Source organism: Diplotaxodon limnothrissa, linkage group LG10, assembly GCF_057381915.1.
Source record: "Diplotaxodon limnothrissa isolate DT_005_m linkage group LG10, D_limnothrissa_male_GT1.1, whole genome shotgun sequence".
NCBI lineage: Eukaryota > Metazoa > Chordata > Actinopteri > Cichliformes > Cichlidae > Diplotaxodon > Diplotaxodon limnothrissa.
This window is the reverse complement of record NC_140605.1, coordinates 7,447,182-7,462,245: the sequence shown is the minus strand read 5'-3', so window position 1 is coordinate 7,462,245 and position 15,064 is coordinate 7,447,182. Positions and strand designations below refer to the sequence as shown.

Genomic DNA, 15,064 nt, shown 5'->3' with positions numbered 1-15,064 from the left:
AGTGCTTCCTGTGAGGCCATCTTCAACACACCACTGCCTGTGTTGCTGGCTGATGCCATCCACATTACACCCGGGCCTGTTGTGTGGTGCTGGCCAATACCATCCACATTTCACCAGGGCCAGTGTTGTTGGCTGAGGCTATTCACATTACACCAGGGCCTGTGGTGCTGACCAATACCATCCACATTTCACCAGGGCCAGTGTTGTTGGCTTAGGCCATAAACTTTGCACCAGGGACAGTGCTTCCTGTGAGACCATCTTTAACACACCTTGGCCTGTACTGTTGGATGAGGCCATCCACATTACACCAGGGCCTCTGGTGCTGGCCAATACCCTCCACATTTCACCAGGACCACTATTCTTAGCTGAGGCCATACACATTACACCAGGGACAGTGCTTCCTGTGAGGCCATCTTCACCACAACAGGGAGTGTGCTACTGGCTGATGCCATCCACATTACACCAGGGCCAGTGGTGTTGGTTGAGGACATTCTCATTACACCTGGGCCTGTGGTGCTGAACGATATCATGCACATTTCACCAGATCAAGTGGTGTTGGCTATGGCCATTCACATTACACCAGGGTGTTTGGTGCTGACCAATACCATCCATATTTCCCCAGGGACAGTGTTGTTAGATGAGGCCATCTACATTTCACCAGGGCCTGTGGTCATGGCTGAGGCCAACTACATTTCACCAGGGCCTGTGTTGGTGGCTTATCCCATCCACAATATACAAAGGCCTGTGCTACTGGCTGATGCCATCCACATTGCACCAGGGCCGGTGCTCCCTGTGAGGCCATCTTCACCACACCAGGGCCTGCGTTTCTCGCTGATGTGATCCACAATTCACAAGGGCCTGTGCTACTGGCAAAGGCCATTCACATTACACCAGGGTGTGTGGTGCTGACCAATACCATCCATATTTCACCAGGGCCACTTTTCTTGGATGAGGCCATACACATTACATCAGGGACAGTGCTTCTTGTGAGGCCATCTTCACCACACCAGGGCCTGTGCTTTTGGCTGAGGCCATCCACATTACATCACAGCCTGTGATGCCGCCTTCTACCATCCACATCACACCAGGGACAGTGCTTCCTGTGAGGCCACATTCACCCCACCAGGGCCTGTGGTGCTGGATAAGGCCATCCACATTACACCAGGGCCTGTGCTACTCGTTGATACCATCCACATTTCACCAGGGTTTGTGCTGCTGGCTGATGCGATCCACAATACACAAGGGCCTGTGCTACTGGCTGAAGATATTCACATTACACCAGGGCCTGTGGTGCTGGCCAATACCATCCACATTTCAGCAGGACCACTGTTGTTGGCTGAGGCCATACACTTTACATCAGGGACAGTGATTCCTTTGAGTTCATCTTCACCCCACCAGGGCCTGTGGTGCTGGATAAGGCCATCCACATTACACCAGGGCCTGTGCTACTCGTTGATACCATCCACATTTCACCAGGGTTTGTGCTGCTGGCTGATGCGATCCACAATACACAAGGGCCTGTGCTACTGGCTGAAGATATTCACATTACACCAGGGCCTGTGGTGCTGGCCAATACCATCCACATTTCAGCAGGACCACTGTTGTTGGCTGAGGCCATACACTTTACATCAGGGACAGTGCTTCCTGTGAGGCCATATTCACCCCACCAGGGCCTCTGCTGCTCGTTGATGCCATCTACATTACACCTGAGCCTGTGGTGCTGACCGATATCATGCACATTTCACCAGGGCCAGTGGTGTTTGCTAAGGCCATTCACATTACACCAGGGTGTGTGGTGCTGACCAATACCATCCATATTTCACCAGGGAGTGTGTTGTTAGATGAGGCCATCCACATTAAAACAGAGCCTGTGCTACTGGCTGAGGATATTTACATTTCACCAGGGCCAGTGCTCCCTGTGAATTGACTTCTATAAGATAAAGCGATAAATATGTGAGTCTGAGTCGTCTATCAAAAGTTACAGCTATTTATATGAAGTTGTACAAAAACGCTTTATTTCGCCAAGACAGTGCATTTCTGACTGTTACATGCATTTGAATGGGGAACTCGCCCGAAACAAAGTATAGGTGTAAATGGCCTCGCTAGAAGTCTTACTAGCTATCCACACAGCTAAACATGAACCCAGGAACTCCAGACAATAGATGAGATCTTGAGAAGTTTACTGATTCTTTCATTTTGTGAAACTGTAACAATAAAACATATGTGGAAATGTACATTACTCATCTGTACTGTTAACAACAACTTGTGCCAATGACAATAACAATGCATTTGAGAAGCTAGCATGACGATTAGCACCGCTAATTAGCATATGAACTGGCAATCTCATTTACATATGAATAGCACATAGAAAACTTGTTAACTGTGGTCCATCACACATAAAGACAACACTTGGAGTGTCTCATTGCTTTTCCATTGAGTACTTACAGACAATGCTTTAACAAACACCCAAAGAAGGACATGAATGTGGAGCAGCCATCTCGAAGCAACATAGCAAGAAAACATGAACTTCCTGTCTAACTCTTCTTCTACTGTCACAAAATATCGACTTAAAGGGACCACAGGGCGGCGCATTTACTGACATTTAAAACATGAAACTAACTAGGCAGTAACATAACACTCCCCGCCTGGGATTATGACAATCCCACATTAAACTGTCAGTCACTAAACTTTTCGGGGGACAGCAGCAAAACCACTTCCGTTACAGGACGAGAGAAAGTCTTCTTATTGCCTGAATGTGAAGTAGTTACTTCGACTTTCCGGACAAGTCCATCGTTCCCTGGGAAAGTCTTGGTTATGATACACATGGGCCAATTGCCCCTCTTCACCTGAATGTCTTTGAGCAGAACGATGTCTCCTTCCTTGAGACTTTGTTTCTTGTCCTGCCATTTGTGTCGCAACTGAAGAGTATGAAGGTATTCCCGTCTCCATTTGGACCAGAACATGTCAGCGAGACCTTGTACTCTTTTCCATTGTTCTTTCAGAAATATCCCCTTTCCAAAGTCACCAGGGGGTGGCGCTGCTGAGTCTGGTTTCATCGTGAGCAGCATCGACGGCGTGAGGATGAGGGGTGACTCAGGATCGGTGGACACAGGAATCAGGGGGCGAGCATTCATGATGGCACAGACTTCTGCCATGAATGTTGACAACAGTTCATGTGTTAGTAGTGTTCTTTTGCAGTCCTGTAACATAGAGTCGAGGATACGCCTCGCAATCCCAATCATCCGCTCCCAGGCACCGCCCATATGGGATGCATGAGGTGGGTTGAAGATCCATGAACAGTTTTGTTTGCTTAAGTAGCCTTCGACATCCTTGACTGACATGTTCGATCCGTCCATTTTCAGTTCCCGAGAGGCGCCGATAAAGTTCGTACCGCAATCCGATCTTAGTTGTCTTGCTGGGCCTCTGATTGCAAAAAGTCGCCTTAAAGCATTTATGAAGCTGTCTGTGCTCATTGATTCGATCAACTCGATATGGACTGCTCTTGTTGACAGACATGAGAACATCACGGCCCACCTTTTAGAGCTAGCTTGTCCTCCTCTCGTGCGCCGGGTTACAATGTCCCATGGCCCGAACACGTCTACACCCACATATGTGAAGGGGGGTGCAACTTGCATTCGTTCAGATGGTAAGTTTCCCATTTGCTGACATTCCGCTTTTCCTTTCAATTTCTTGCATGTGACACACTTAAAAAGCACTGTGCTGATAGCCCTTTTGGCTCCTACCATCCAGAATCCTGCAGCTGTAATGGCACCTTCCGTGAAATGTCTTCCTTGGTGTTTCACAGTCTCGTGATAGTGCCGTATTAAGAGCGTTCCCAAGTGGTGTCGGGCAGGGATGATGAGAGGGTGAGTGGTGTCGATACCCAGTTCAGATTGTATGATTCGGCCTCCAACTCTTAAGAGTCCATTGCTATCTAGAATAGGATGCAGTTTCCAAAGACTGCTTGAGGGGGGAATAGGGATCCCTTCCTGAATACACTTTATTTCCTTTTCGTAGCACTCACTCTGAACGCTCTTTATGATACAGACCTTCGCATTTTCCAATTCTTCCACTGTGGGTTGACAGAGATGCCAACCACGACAGCTGGATGCTTGGTTGGATTGACCAAAGGAACGAGCAATGTGGGTCAAGCGGGCAACTGCTCTGAGGAGAGGACTGTAGTCGGAAAACCTCTCAAGATGGGATGAACTTACTGTTGACCTTGCGATTTGTGTCAGATTTGTTGTCACCAGCGGACGTATTTCTGTATCAAGAGTGGGATCCACAAGGTCAAACGTGACTGGAGATTGCGACTGTGCGGACGGTTTGAGGAGAAAGGCTGGCCCTTTAAACCATGTTGTGCTGCTCAGTTGTGCTGCTGCAACGGAGCGGGACCCATGATCTGCTGGGTTGAGTTCAGATGGAACGTACCTCCACTGGTTGGAGCATGTTGATTGGAGGATGCGTTGGACCCTGTTATGCACGTACACATAAAATCTTCGTGACTGATTGTGGATGTAGCCTAGCACGACTTTACTGTCAGTGTAGTACTCAATGTCGTCAAACATGATGTCTATTTCTGCTACTATCAGCTCCGCAACTTCAACTGCAAGCACTGCGGCACATAACTCTAGTCTTGGAATTGTGAGGCCGGCTTGAGGAGCTAGCTTTGTTTTTCCAAACACAAAGCCGATTTCTGTTTTGTTCAAAGTAGACAGTTTGATGTAAGCGACAGCTGCAATGGCTTTCACGGATGCATCAGCGAATACACAAAGTGTTTTGGTTTGGGCGCCAGATGTAGAGAGAGAAGTGTAGGGGCGTGGTATTTGGAGATCTTCTAAATCTTGAAGTGAGTCCTTCCAATTGCTCCACTCTGCCTTCATGTTGTCTGGGAGTGCTGCATCCCAGTCGTCCGTCAAGCTGGTAAGTTCTCTAAGAATCAGTCTGCCTTGAATTGTGATTGGAGCGAGAAACCCCAGAGGGTCGTAGAGACTGTTGACAGTAGAGAGGACACCTCTACGTGTGAAGGCCTTTTGCTCATTGTCAACTTTGAATGTGAAGGTGTCTGTGTCAACATTCCACAGCAGCCCCAAACTGCGTTGCACTGGCGAGTCTTGAGCACACAGGTCTAAGTTTCCAATGTTTTTTGCCCTGTCCTCTGGTGGGAAAGCTTCTAGGACTGTAGGGCGGTTGGAGATTACTTTGTGTAGTCTGAGGTTTGAAGAAGCAAGAGCCCGTTGAGCTTGTTGGAGAACTTGTATGGCCTTTTCTTCAGTAGGAAATGACTTGAGAGCGTCATCGACATAGAAATCTCGCTCAATGAATGTCCGCACCTCAATCCCAAAATCTAGCTCACCAGTCGCTGCTGCTTTCTTCAACCCATATATGGCGACAGAGGGGGAGGGACTGTTCCCAAAAATGTGCACTCGCATGCGATACTCTATAACTTCAGATGACATGTCGTTATCTTTGTACCACAAGAAGCGGAGAAAGTCTCTGTGGCTCTCTTTGACAACAAAACAGTGGAACATATGTTCAATGTCCGCCGTTATGGCCACCTGCTCCTTTCTGAATCTTATGAGCACCCCAACAAGACTGTTGTTGAGGTCGGGGCCTGTTAGCAACACGTCGTTGAGAGAGACTCCTTCATGTGGGGCGCTTGAGTCGAACACGACCCTAATTTTGGCGGGTTTCTTTGGATGGTAAACCCCAAACAAAGGGAGGTACCAGCATTCCTGGTTCTGAGAGCTGGTGCCACTTCAGCATGTCCTCTGGTAAGCATGTTCTCCATAAACTCCAGAAAGTGTGTTTTCATTTCAGGTCGTTTTTCAAGAGTGCGCCGGAGTGACATAAGGCGATCGTAGGCCAGTTGTCTGTTGTTCGGGAGCCGTTGTCGAGGCGATCGAAAAGGCAGAGGACCAACCCAGCTATTGTCGCTGCCCTGATAGAACTCTGAGTCCATTATTTGGAGAAACTGCATATCCTCAACTGATGGTGCAAGTTTGTGATCATCCGCTGTTCGTGTGAAGACCTGCTGACCAATGCTGTCCACATTACATCCTGACACAGGAAGGCTTGGGAGGCTGTGACTGCGCTCAGGAGCTTTGGTAAATGTCTCTTTAACAGTTATTTGACCGTTGCATGGCTGAAAATGGCTTGCACGGCCATTCTCCAGTATGAAAGTCTTATAGCTGTTCACGTGTGGGGGTCTGTGCACTCCATCGAGACAGATGTCACCTACCACGACCCAACCCATGTCGAGTCTCTGAGCAAATGGGGCGTCGTCTGGGCCGTTTATCTGCTCCCGGACTTTGTGGACTCGAAGCATGTCTCGTCCCAGCAGTAGTAGTATGTCAGCATTTGGGTCTAATGGCGGGATCAAGTTGGCAATCTGTCGTAGATGGGCGTGGTGTTGGGCAGCTTCTGGAGTTGGTATCTCAGAGCGGTTATCTGGAATTTCGTTACATTCGAGGAGTGTTGGCAGAGGAAGACTTGCCTTTCCATTCACTGACTCTACTATAAAGCCAGAAGCACTTCTTCCTGATACTCCTGTGAGTCCGGCACACGTCTTTAACATGTACGGGCGACTCTCTCCTTGGATCTGAAAAACATCAAAGAACTGGGTACGTGCCAGCGATCGATTGCTCTGATCGTCCAAGATTGCATACATTTTCTTTGTTTGATCTCTGTGTCCAGCAGGGTATACATTCACTAGTGTGATTTTTGAACATTCTCTGGCGCTCACTCCTTCCCCACACACCTCAGTACACCGAGATGTGACTTCTTGGGTGTCTGCTTTGTCTCTCTCCCCGCCTTGCTGTGGGGAAGGGGGCGATTTAGACTCCCATGGTGCTGGACCTGGGTGGAGGGCAGAAATGTGATTTTTGCTGTCACACTCAGTGCACGTGGTTTCTGATTCACAGTTCTTGGCTAAATGGTCAGTAGATGAGCAGCAGCGAAAGCAGACGTTTAATTTTTTGAGGATCTGTTTGCGCTCTTCCAAGGGTTTCTCTCTGAACCCTCTGCACCTTTTCAGAGGATGAGGCTTGCTGTGAATTGGGCACTGTTTATTTGGATTCACAGCATACTTAGACTTTTCTGCATCTGCCTTGTCCTGTACTTGAGTTTTGTGAACAGATATGGGTCCTTTGGAGAACCTTTCGTGCATGTGTCTTCGTTCTGATGTTATGGGTTGGTTAGGGCTGTGGACGCTGAAGCTAGGGTCAGTTCGTGTTCTGGCTTCAGTGCGAATGAAGTTGACAAACACAGTAAAGGGGGGAAAGCTGACGCCATAATCGTGCTTGTACCTTGAACCAATATTCATCCACCTTTCTTGTAGATTGTACGGCAATTTTTCGACTATCGCTTGGATCCCTCTTGATGTGTCTAAGTAGGTCAAGCCAGGTAAGTAACTGTCCAACTTGGCTGTCTCTAGCTCTAACATTAGGTCGGCAAGATCACGGAGTCTATAAGGCTCTTTAAGTGTGATTTTAGGGAAGCTGTCGACCTTTTGAAAGAGAGCTTGCTCTACAGCTTCTGGGGAGCCATATATTTCTTCAAGTCTGTCCCAAGCCATAGCTAAACCAACTTCAGGGCATCTGATATTGACAGCTCTCATTTGTTTGGCTTGTTTAGCTGAATCTTTACCAAGGTAGCGCACCAGCAAATCCAGCTCTTCTCCTGGTGAAAGGTCTAACCCTGCTATTGCGGTTTTGAAAGATGATTTCCATGCCCAGTAACTCATGGGTTGGTCATCAAAGCTGGTAAGGCCTGTAGTAATGAGCTGGCTGCGGGCTAGATATTTGGCGAGGTCGTAAGTGTGTTGGCTCGGGGCATGTTCATTGCCCTGAGTATAACTGGATTTATATGGTGTCTGAACAAGAGGTGTAAACTCTTTGTAGTTGGTGGATGGGGGCTTGTACAGTTCGTTATGAGTAGCAGCACAGTTTGTTTTGTTTCCTTCTTTTATAGCAATTTCTTGAAAGGCGGGTGTAGGGTCTTTGTATTCAGTTTTTACTGGGGCTGTTGATTCTGCTGCATTGATAGCTGTTTGTTCCAAAACATACTGCGCAGTGCGTTTTTCTTTGCTCTCAGATAGGGGTGGCCCATAAGCTACACTGCGTGTTTCGAAGCCTAATTCAAGTAGACCAGCTTCTAAAGAATTAGCTTCTGCTATGGCAGCTTCCTTCTCTTGTTCCGCTCTCAGCGCGTCAAGAGTAGCTTGTAAGCGTGCTTGCTCGACTTTAATTTCTATTTCTTTCTTTGTATATGAGGCTCTTGTTTGAGCAGCTTCAGCCTTTGCTCTTGCTCTGAGCAGTTCAATGCTAGCTGACGAACCTGCTCTTGATGGTGGTTTGTGGGAACGGACTGACTCTGTCTCGGCTTTGGAGGATTTACTTTCAGACATTTTGGATTTGTTGTATTTTGATTGTGTCCGCCCGTATACTTTACTTAGCTTATAGGATGGTCGTAGCTCCACGCGGTGGCTTCTGTAGCTATGATGTTTGCTGTGGTGCTGTCTTTTCACTGTAAATGGCTTCGCTAGAAGTCTGACTAGCTATCCACACAGCTAAACATGAACCCAGGAACTCCAGACAATAGATGAGATCTTGAGAAGTTTACTGATTCTTTCATTTTGTGAAACTGTAACAATAAAACATATGTGGAAATGTACATTACTCATCTGTACTGTTAACAACAACTTGTGCCAATGACAATAACAATGCATTTGAGAAGCTAGCATGACGATTAGCACCGCTAATTAGCATATGAACTGGCGATCTCATTTACATATGAATAGCACATAGAAAACTTGTTAACTGTGGTCCATCACACATAAAGACAACACTTGGAGTGTCTCATTGCTTTTCCATTGAGTACTTACAGACAATGCTTTAACAAACACCCAAAGAAGGACATGAATGTGGAGCAGCCATCTCGAAGCAACATAGCAAGAAAACATGAACTTCCTGTCTAACTCTTCTTCTACTGTCACAAAATATCAACTTAAAGGGACCACAGGGCGGCGCATTTACTGACATTTAAAACATGAAACTAACTAGGCAGTAACATAACAATAGGTTTTCATTATGTGAATAACTTGAAAATCTTAGCTCAAACAGCTGCAAAACCTTTTTGCCCAGCACCGGAATATTGAATTGTATAAGAAAGATAAAGCCATAAATATGTGAGTCTGAGTCGTCTATCAAAAGTTAAAGCTAATTTATATGAAGTTGTACAAAAGGGCTTTATTTCGTCAAGACAGTGCGTTTCTGACTATTACATGTATTTGAATGGAGTTCTCGCACGAAACAAAGTATAGGTTTTCATTATGTGAATAACTTGAAAATCGTAGCTCAAACAGCTGCAAAACCTGTTTGCGCAGCACGGGGATATTGAAGTCTATAAGATAAAGCCATAAATATGTGAGTCTGAGTCATGTATCAAAAGTTAGAGCTATTTATATGAAGTTGTACAAAAACGCTTTCTTTCGCCAAGACAGTGCGTTTCTGACTATTACATGCATTTGAATTGGGAACTCGCCCGAAACAAAGTATAGGTTTTCATTATGTGAATAACTTGAAAATCTTAGCTCAAACTGCTGCAAAGACTGTTTGCCCAGCACGGGGATATTGAATTGTATAAGAAAGCTAAAGCCATAAATATGTGAGTCTGAGTCGCCTATCAAAAGTTACAGCTATTTATATGAAGTTGTACAAAAGGGCTTTATTTTGTCAAGACAGTGCGTTTCTGACTATTACATGCATTTGAATGGGGAACTCACACGAAACAAAGTGTAACGGTCTTTTGCATTTGATGTTTGTTGCATTTGATGTTTGTTGCATTTGATATTTGTTAAGCTGTATGTCTGGATTTTGTTCCTTTACGCCCTCTGGTGGTGAACTGTGTAGGGTACAGCTTTGCTGTTTGGGTCTCCACCCAGCCACCTTTTTTTGCTAGCGCACATGGTGTCTGCATGCTGCAACTGACAGTTAGCTCCACACATGGAGAAAATATTGTTTAAAGAGTGGAAATAATTGACAAAGAAGATGGAAGATAAGGCAATAAGGCCATAAAGGACTATTAAGCACCTCCTGGATGTCAGCTCACGAGGTTTGTGTATTTTAAATGTTTATTTTCTGTAATTAAGGATTTTTGATTGATTGGCACTTATTACAAGAGCACATTTTGATGTGATGTTTTTGTTTTATTGTTTTGTCCGTGAGCAGTTCTCACGGGTTGCCAAGACCAGAATAAACCCTGTTTTATAACTACATCGTGCGTACGTCAATCCTTGAGGGTGCTACAGTGAGAACTCCGCTCTGCACGGGTAGATGACGGACGCAGCCCCGCAGGAAAGTCAGGTGCCCCGAAAATAAGTGTTTCCTCAGTTGAAGGACTCAATATAATTATCCTCAAGAAAGAGAAATAAAAAGAAAAAAATGGACTGTAAAATTAATTAAGATAAGTTTCCTTTTATAAAGGAACAAAGGACTGGAATATTTCTTCTTTTTTCTTTATTTCTCATTGTTTACATTTCTGCTGTTTAAGTGACTGATATTCATACAGTGTTAAGTTAATGTTGTGATGAGTAACCTGTGCATTGTGCATATGGTGGGCTTCAGCAGTTGCTGTAAGAAACAGTATTACTGGCTTGGACAAGATATGTAATGTGACTTAAGTATACATGTTAAGTGATGTTAAGGAGTAATAGTAATTACTGTGCTTTAAAGTTGTAACAGTAAACGTAGATTAATATTCATTTGCTCCTCAACTACCAAATCAAATTTAAGCTGCTGCACCTTTACATTAAGGCTAAGTAAGATACACAAAAAAACCCAAACCCCTCCAACAATGGCAGAGTTTGAGGCTAATCCAGAAGTCAGTGAAAAGGGTGATGTGGAACAACTCTCTGCAGATGAGCAACTACAAGCAGTTGAAGGCACAGCTGATGATGTTTCTACTACCTCACAAAGAGCACGACAGAGCCAACGAGTCCGTACATTGACAGAAAAGGGCAAAGAACTGTACGGTGAGCACATAAAGAAGGCTGCATATCGTTTCAGTGTGCGCTATGAGAAGTGGAAGGTTGTCATTAAGGATGCCAAAGGAGCTATAGATGGTCAATGCTGAAAGGATCTGCTACAAGAACATGTTTCCAAGGTTTTGAGTGCTTCTAAGGATGTGAATGCAGCCTATGATGACTTGAGACGTATTGAATCTCCAGATAGTGACACAAGATGAAGGATGGATACGTGTGAAGCCATGACAAAGACAATTATCGAATCTGTAAGAAAGTGTCCAAGCCCAAGTAGTGCGGAGGTTCAAAGAGATGAAGAACTTTGGAAGGACACTGAGTCTTCATCTAAATCCGTAGCCTCAGATGTGAAAAGTCAAAGGGATGAAAAATGGAAGGAGACTGAGTCTATGCCTAAGTTAGAAGCCTCAGACAGGATGAGTGTTAAGTCACACCACACTAAGCTCTCTTCGCATTCGAGGGTTTCCTCTAGACACTCCAGCCGGCTCTCAGCTAAAAGACAAGATGCAGCTGCTGAAGTTGCAGCAAATGAGGCTGCTCTCCAAGTTCTGCTTGAACAAGAAATCCATATGAAGGAAATTGAAAGGCAAGAAGCAGAAATAGCACAAAGACAAAAGGCTCTAGAAGCTAAGCGCAGAGAAGTAGAGCGACTTGAGACTGTAAAAAAGCTGAATGCAGCAAAGGCTCGACAGCGGGTGTATGAACAAAGTGAATGTTCAGATGAAGAAATATACAACCTACTTCACCACAGATCTGATAAGAAAAATGAAGTCAAGTCTGAAAACAATGACCAGCATATGAAACGGTGTTCCTCGCCACGAAATGTGACACCGCACCGAGAGGTGAACACAGAAGATCTGGTCAAAGCATTTGCAGTGTCTCTTAATGCAAGTCGTCTTCCGGTACCAGAGCCAACAATATTCAGTGGCGACCCTATCAGATATAATGATTGGAAAATTTCCTTTCAGACTCTGATTGACAGGAAAAATATACCAACTGAAGAGAAGACTTATTATCTGAGGAAATATGTAAGTGGACCTGCAAGGAAGGCAATAGAAGGCTACTTCCCGCTTGGCACAGAGTCTGCATACTATGCAGCATGGACAGTTCTCGAAGAGAGTTATGGCAATCCCTTCCTCGTAGCAAAGGCCTTCAGAGACAAACTTGACGCACGCAAGCTCTAAAGGCAGTATGGAACTTCAAGCATTTGCTGACTTCCTTTGCTGCTGTAAGACAGCCATGTCGCAAATGAAGGGGCTTGAAGTGCTCAATGACTGCAATGAAAACCAAAAAATGCTCGCAAAACTTCCAGATTGGCTTACTTCAAGGTGGAACAGAAAGGTTACAGAAGTGCAAGAAGAGACTCACACCTTTCCATGCTTCAGCCAATTTGTAGATTTCATCTCACGAGAAGCCAAAATTGCAATTGCAGAGGCAATGGAGCAAAGGTGCTAGCAACTAACTCAAATGAAAGGACTGTTAGTGCTAGTTGTGTGTACTGTGAAAGGTCGGGTCACAGCCTACTTAAGTGTAGAAGGTTCATAAATGAGAGCATTGTTGAGAGACTAAAGTTTGTTCAAGACAAGAAGTTATGTTTTGGCTGTCTGAACTCTGGTCATCGCTCCAAAGATTGCGAAGGGAGAGAAACCTGTGACACATGCAATAAAAGACATCCAACATGTCTTCATGACAATCGCACGAAGGAAGACAGAAAAAGGAGAAATCCACACAAGAACAGTGACAGGACAAGACAAATGAACGCAGATGTCTCACAAGACAACAGTGTCACACCAACAACAAGTGAAGCAACTTCTAACAGAATGTTCACGACACTCACACATCTTCCATTATTCCAGTATGGGTGTCAACCAAAGGTGAGCCAGAGCATGAAATTCTTGTGTACACGCTCCTTGATACACAGAGCGATACGGCCTTTATTCTTGAAGAAACGGCACAAGCTCTGCATATCAAAGGTGAATCGACTCAGCTAAAGCTCACTACCATGTCTTCAAGAAACACAGTTGTGTCCTGTCGCAAGCTCTCAGGTCTACAAGTCAGAGGGTTCTACTCAAATAAGACCATTTCCCTACCAGTGACGTATGCCAGAGACTTTATTCCCGCAAACCGAGATCACATTCCATCGCCTGCAACAGCTAAGGCATGGTCTCATCTTGAATGCATTGCAAGTGAGATCACTCCACTACAAAGCTGTGATGTTGATCTGCTGATTGGGTACAACTGCCCCCAAGCACTTGTTCCTTGGGAGGTTGTGTCTGGAAAGGAAAATCAGCCGTTTGCGCAAAGAACTGATCTGGGATGGAGTATTGTGGGTTATGGCAATCCATGTCTCGATTATGGAGACGCCTTCGGAATAAGTCACCAAGTCATTGTGAAGGAAGTGATGCCTGACATTAATCCCTCTTCAAATCTCACCAACAAGGTTCACTATGTCTACAGAACTCAAATAAAGGAAATGATCTCTCCCACAGAGGTCCTAAAGATGTTGGAGTCTGACTTTGTTGAGAAAGCACCAGAAGACACAAAGGTCTCTCAAGAAGATCTCAAATTTTTAACAAAGATGAAGGCCGGCATTAGGCACAAAGAGGATGGTCATTTTGAAATGCCACTCCCATTTAAGAGTGAAAGGCCGAACCTGCCAAACAACAAGGCATGTGCTATTCATTAGGGGTGCAACGATACACAAAATTCACGGTTCGGTTCGGTTCGATACTTTGGTGTCACAGTTCGATAGTTTTTTCGATACAAAAAAATGTTCATGCCTTTTTAATTTGTCATTTATTAAAATTATAAATATATATTTTAACTCAAAAGTACAGTTTTTAAATTTAACCCTAACCCTTGTGCGTGTTTTTTATTTTGACAGCGAATACGCACCTGCGGACCACTTATGTGCAGCCCTGGTTATTTAGCTCGTCATATTGCAGCCACAGAAATTCTTTTGTCCATGAAACCATAAAGCTGTACTTTCTTTTTGCCTTATAGTCTGATTTGTCATAACTTCTCCGTTTTGTGGTAAGCTTTTCTTTGGCTGTCACTTCTTCACCCTGACCTGTCTTATTTGGCTCAGCAGAACTAAAATATATATCTGTCTGTGAAGGTTCTCAGTCATCCAGGTCATCGTAGTCAAATATATATCCTGCTGCTTTTACACACGGACTCACATAAGCTCAGCGATTCTCTGCGTGATCAACCTCTCACATGTTTAAGCTTGCTGCAGGAGATTTCACTTGTCATGTTTGCATAGTAAGCTAACAATTAATAAGACGATGTCAGAGGAATTGGTGCACAAATTATCATCACTCACAGATCAGTGCTGTCGCTCTCTATACACAGTTCACGTGATTGCAAAGTGAAAGCAAAAAAACAAGCGCAAATTCAAACGCGATTTCAATATGTCACATATTGACAGTGGCTCACCGATGCCAATGACATAATTACCCAGCTACATTTCCGAAAGAATGCAAAAGCATTGACATATATTTTTCCTTCCTACAAAAGCCCGACGGGCAGGGCAGAGATAGATTTTGGTACCCCGACTGAAAAAATCGCTAGCCCCGGGACGTCGGGCTAGCGATATTGCGAGCCCTGTATCTGATTGAGGAATCACTCATCTTTGGAAAAGAGAGTTTATTACAGAGAAATGTCTCTTTCCAAAATAAAAGCTATACTATCCGCTTCTTCTGGGCTATATTCTCAGCAGCATATTAAACAGCTGTCTAAATGACTTGGCTAAAGTTAGTAGCATGCTTGCTTGTTTTTTTTCTGCTTCCACTTATCTTTGCACTAGGATGATGTCAGCGTAAATGTGCAGTCATATTCGTTGTGTTCCCACTAGTGCTTTCAGGTTAATCTCGTTGAAATGACCTTAACGCCACAACACGGCAAATCTCCGTTAACGAGCTACCGCCGATCGCCCCGTGCATGGGGCTAGACAGCCAACACGTTAACGAGCTAACTGCGCTAACACACTAGTTCCCACCCATGTAATTGAGCATTGCATGGCAC

At 44.8% G+C, this 15,064-nt stretch overlaps 1 pseudogene; it reads left to right on the top strand.

Moving 5' to 3' along the window:
• Positions 1–10,854: 10,854 nt before the first annotated feature.
• LOC146623819 (uncharacterized) lies at positions 10,855–11,984 on the top strand (annotated as a pseudogene).
• Positions 11,985–15,064: the final 3,080 nt, after the last annotated feature.